The sequence below is a fragment of the Geospiza fortis genome, unplaced genomic scaffold (genome assembly GCF_000277835.1).
Source record: "Geospiza fortis unplaced genomic scaffold, GeoFor_1.0 scaffold81, whole genome shotgun sequence".
NCBI lineage: Eukaryota > Metazoa > Chordata > Aves > Passeriformes > Thraupidae > Geospiza > Geospiza fortis.
The window spans coordinates 8,210,990-8,216,813 of NW_005054318.1; the positions used below are offsets into that span (position 1 = coordinate 8,210,990).

Below are 5,824 nucleotides of genomic sequence, written 5' to 3' on the forward strand. Positions count from 1 at the left end.
CATTGCCAGTACACTCCAGCACATTTAATCCTCCGTACATCTGCAGTAGCCAGTGTCCTCTGTTTCCTTTCTCACACGCTGAGCTGGAGAAAATGAACCATCCCCAACACACTAACTCTTGCAATTCCCTCTTAAAAGAAAGGTGATCAATTTTATAGAACCTGGAACAAACTACAAAAAACCAATGCCACATGCACATAGCATCCATACGAAAAGTAAACATTCACAGCCAGACTTATTTCTGCAAACTTCAAAAGAGGTGAGAAATAACTCCTAATCAGGTTTTGGTATATGGTGAGATCCCAGAACATTCCTATATTAGAAGCTAATACTGGTTTTTAAAAAAAACTGCCTGCAACAACAAAATGAAAAAAATATAGGGAAAAAACACTCAAAAACATTTGAAACAAAGCCTCAGAAATGCAATCTACAGCTATTTATTTCAATAGGATGCCAAGTTCTTCTGCAGCACTAGAGGGGCATTCAAAACTAAGAATTAAAAGCAATGAAGGCTGAGAAGGCCGCACCTGGTCAGAACCACTTCCAGGTCGATCAGAGCTAGCCACAGACCCAAACACATAAACAACCAGGTAAACAAAGAAATGCAGATGGATTAAGTATGAGCAGAGATAATTTACTTTCTAAAATGTTGCATACTGATAAATATTTCCCACCCTCAAACCCTTCTTTATTAGTAGGGAAGTTTTTTTTGACTAAGGCCAATAAATACATTTAGTTTTTCATCTTGTCTTATTAACTATAATTAAAAATAAATTTTATTTTGTGGCTGACATCACAGAATGAGTTTGTCACCTCCACAATGTAATTCCTTATGTCACAGGCTGAAAAAATACTTTGACATTTGTAGACAGATATTTACATCTTTATCAAATTTTATTTTAGTTACCAGTTTCCTATGTTGGACTGAGCCAAGCTGTCTCTTTGGCTACTGCTATAAGACATAAATTAATAATGATGATTATGATAATTCAAATTATTACTGTATCACTAGATCTTGATCACACACTTGTCACTAAATTATGGTACAATGATAAAGTTTATATAGGTCTCAACTGCCATTAAGGTTACAGACAGCTACTTAGAAAACATCTTTATCTGAAGCAAAGCCAAAATATTTTTATTGTTTCCTTCCACAGTGAAATGAAACATTAGAACTATTTTAAGATTATGAACAACGGAACAGAAATTATCAGTTCTAATATAAAATCTGACAATTTCAAGCCAACACTAGATCATTAGAGAAGAATTTTGCATTTTACTGGCAAACTCTGACTTTCCCCATCTGCTCCCTTCTCTCCCTATTAGTGAGCAGGAGCAAGCTATGAAAGCATGTCTAAAGAAGATGACAAGAGCACAAGCCTCTTTAGATGCTTAGGAAAGATCAATGAGCTGTCCCCCTAGGTTCACTATCACACAGACAGGAGTGGCAGGATCTTGCCTGCCAGACGAAGAAAATCAGAGGGCAATGCTACTCTGCTTTGTATTAATCATCTGAGCTATGTATGGTATGTTCTTGTTCTTTACACAAATACCTCATGATCATCTGTGTGCCACAAATATTTTCCAATACAGATCTCTGCCAGGACATGCTCCATTTCAGTAATCCCTTAGAGCCATTTTAGTGAAATAGGGTTGGAAGGCAGCAGAAAGATTCAAGAACCCAAGACACATTTTAACCATGTATGCTCACAAGATGTCAGAGCTGCCCTCACACTGATCAAAGGCCAGGAAAGATCCTACAGGTTCACAGCTGTTTGACTTTTGCTGGAACATAACACACTCAACTTAGGTTTCCACTTGTTTGAGAAAATGAAAAAAAGACTGACCAGTTATGCATGCTTTTCCAAGACAACGGACACAGCTCCTGAGAATACGTTACACATGTTTTTCTCTCATGTTTCAGACAATGGGATATGGTACCTGGCGAAGTTTGAGGATCTTTAGAGGCACCTCAGCAGAAAACTAAACAAACAGCAAGGTGAGAACAGAAGAAGCTGCACTGCTGAAAGAGCACAGTGGTGAATGGGTGCAGAGGCAGATGACTATGATGGGACTCTTCAGGAGAGGGACGGAGATCTGAAGGAAGGGAGAGAGAGGCTGAGAGACCTTGGCTAGGCTTCCCACAAGGAGATCAAGAAGAGCTGTAGTCACTCCCTAAATACCCATGATGCAAAGTAAAGAACATCACTAAATGGAAGGGGAACTATTTCAAGAAATCATTGACCCCAAGCATAGACATGTATAAACTTGCCATTTCCCACTTCTTATAAGGATTTTCAAGTTTTTAAGTATCAGGAATTAATGATATGTTTCTAGCATAGTTTTCTAAAAGTAGGAAAAATGCTGATTACTTATAAGCTGAAAGTTTATAAAAGTAAATATAGCACTGCGAGGGACAAGAAAAAAATCTCTCTGTTTCTTTGTATTTAAATTTTAAATCAACTAGTTAAATTAAAGAAGAAAACAATAAAACTGTAGATTTACTTTTTTTAACCTCAACTTTTTTTAAGCAAGGTATATGAAAGACAGTATCAGACATTTTGACTTCAAAATAAATGTTATCTCTCTTCTTCTCCCCTCCCATTTAGATTTTCTGCTTGTAAAAAAGATGTGAAAATACAGACCTTTCCACTTAGTACTACACAATGGAGCAGAAAAAAAAATTAAAATATTTAAACTAGCTACATAATTAAGAAATACTGCTTTATATTAAGATATGTTACTCAAGCAGAGCATACAGACTGTTACATTAAATCTTCAATACTTAAATATAAGCCAATGAGGGTATGATTATGTTTTCACAAGAGGTTTTTCCAGTAGTCAAAACAAGTCAAGTAAGAACACCGTTACACTTTGATAAGCCAAGAATATGAGTTTCAAAGAAAAGGAGAGAAAAATATTGAACAACCTGCTAGTCCATAGGTATGACTTTTTAGTACTATTTCCAGAATATCAATGCATACAAAAGCAGCATTGCTTGAAAAATGGATAGCTACTAACAGCAGGTCACAAGCTCAAGAAAATAAAAGAAGCTAAAAATGCCATTACTTCTGCATATAGCCATATATTAGAGCAAGCATAATGCAGAACTTGTGACTGTAGTGATATTCGCAGGATGACCTTCTCCAAACCAGAGAGAAACAGATAAGTTTTAATTATTTAAACACAAGTTCCGCTGCCTTCTAAAAGATCTAAAACTAAACATGCGCTGTTTTTTGTTTGACTGGAGATACAGATACCAATATATTCTAGCAATAATTATATATAACCAATATATTATATATAACCAATATATTATATCAATAATTTGCTGTCAAGTACATATAGGACAGTAGCTATCTCAAAAAGGAAATAATTTTATTATCTCTCTCCCTTATTTGGAGTATGAAGTATGTGGGACATATGGAGTACACCGGAAATAGAACTATTAAATCAAAAACCATATATGAGAGCACAACAAGCTCTGTTGTAGAGATGGAGATATATTTTTGTGTTTTATACATGTGTGTGTATATACACACATACATATGCTATGTAGAGATTTAAAAATGAAAGCCTAGTGAGCCCATTTTAGGTGGTACCATTAAACTATGCTTTGAGGATTGCTATCAAACAAGTCCCTGTGACTTGGATTTTGCTACGAAGCTAACTAGAAGGCAGATTTGGTTGTTTTCCTACATTTCTTTGGTAAATGAACCAACCCTTTTCATGGTAGAGCTCCATAATTAAAAGCAAACTTTGACAAATTCCCTCCTCTTACACTACCCCAGGCTATGCGGCTTCCACTTTTATGGGGAACCACAAGATTAATTCCAAAGACTGTAAAACCCATCTCTCAGGCATAATTTTCCCCTCCCACAGCTTCTGTTGGCATAAGAGTCCTATGAAAGTGTGGCTGCATTGAAAATTGCATCTGTCTGTGCCCCGGTCAAGTGTTATCAAGACAGTCAAGGCAAACACCTACCACAACAATCTCTCCTTTGTCAGTCACAGGGATCCCATGAGAAAGCACCAACCAGTCCACGATTTTGGTAGTATTAGACAAGCCTGAAAGACAAAAGATAAGCGTCACGCTTTATTTCAACTGACCATATAAAACCAGAACTGAGAGTTCCATTTTGCCAAGCAGCTTTTAAAATTGTGTGATAGTACAGTCCTAGCAGACAAAATTTTGTGGTGGACTTCGTGCTGCTGGGATAATAGTTGGACTTGATGATCTTAGAGGTCTTTTTCAACGAAACAGTTGCACGATTCTATGAATTCAGAAAACAGCAACTGGCAGGAGTCCTACTTTCGCTGCAAGCTATTTCCCATTTTTCAAATTTATCCAATAGTGTTTTTTCACAGAAATAAAATATCAGCTGAGTTCCTTTCCAACAAATACTCATAAAACTTATTTACTTAAACTGAGTATGTAGATTTTGAACATAAAAGCCTGTCCTTTGTTATCAAATATTTTTAAAAAATGCAGCTTGGAATAAGTTTATAGCCAAACACACAAAATTCTCATCTTCCTTATTCATCTTAAGTTTTAGACAACATGCTATTTAAAAATATTTGTAATTATTGAAGTATGCCTTAACATTTAAAACTCCTAAATATAAGTATTTTTACATTCTCATTCTGCAACATTCTCATTCTCCAGTGATTTCCATTTAGAGGGAGATGTGATATGGGAAAAATATCTACCCTACTTCTAGAAAAAACAAACAGTAATTACTGTTACTCAGGCAACCAGTGCTCGAAAAAAGCTCAGATACATGTACTCCAAAATTCTAGGCTACTGATCAATTATTCAGCCAACAGCTCTGTCACCAAAACAAGGTTCCCCCATCACTTCTTCCATATCCTCCACACTTCAACATTCCCCTCCTACTTCTTTAAAAGAAATCTTGCTTGAAAATTAGGAAAACTGACAAAAATTGTTATTGCCCTTTTCCTAAATTATCCTGTCATTTCAGGAGGAAAATAAAAAATTATTTTCATTATGGTCTATCTACCTGTAAAATAAGAAAACAGTTTCCTGTACCTTGGGGTCAGAAGGTCCATGGGATGTATTAGATTGTTAACCTGAACACCACAGATTATTACACACTTTCCAAGTACCCTGACAGCAAGATAAGTAGCTTTTACATGGATAACAAATACTGCCTAGGCATACAACCTGCCTTGGGCTGGAAACCTGGAGAGATTCACCACTTTCTCTAATGGCAGGAAGGGCAATTTACTGGTTTGCACAGCTGCAGCTGCTCATCTTTCCATGCAGCTCTTCAGACAGTGTTTCTAGTTATGTTTATCACACTCTGAATAGGAGGAGGAAAATTAATTTAAAAAGAATTTAGTACAACACACTTTCTTGTCAATGCAGTCTCTCGTACAGTCAGGGTATGGTTAGTGCTTAAGTTGCTTTCAAACTCATTTCCTAAAGCTCTACCACAGATGTTTTTCTTCTCTTCTGCCAGCTCTTTGTTTTTAGCACACAACTTGTCCTGGGCCAACACTCTCAGTCATTGCATTAGCTTCATCTGACTTATGCATCTCCTAATCTCTTTCTTCCTCTGAAAACCTTGCCCTTGCCAGCACCTCACTAACCGCTCTACCAGCGCTGCCTTCCTGGGGCCCTCTCTCCCACTTGTATCTTGCAAAGGCAGGAGGAGGCATCCTGAGGAAACAAATAGTTCTTATCAGCAGAGTTTGTCACTCCTCCTGTTTGCTCCTGGGCAATCTCTTCCAACCACAAAAATTCAGTTTACCCTCTCTACAGAAGGACCTTACAGATTTACCTCCTACTCCAAATCCCTCT

The 5,824-nt window shown here is 36.9% G+C and overlaps 1 protein-coding gene across 1 annotated transcript in view; it reads right to left on the reverse strand.

The window, feature by feature from the left end:
- RNF144A (ring finger protein 144A) overlaps nucleotides 1-4,069 on the reverse strand; it is a 45,459-nt gene extending 41,390 nt beyond the window's left edge. The window contains exon 1 of the mRNA XM_005420303.3: nucleotides 3,986-4,069. The gene's annotated coding sequence lies outside the window, so the exon portion shown is untranslated. The remainder of the gene's footprint in view (nucleotides 1-3,985) is intronic.
- Between the last annotated feature and the right edge of the window lie 1,755 nt (nucleotides 4,070-5,824).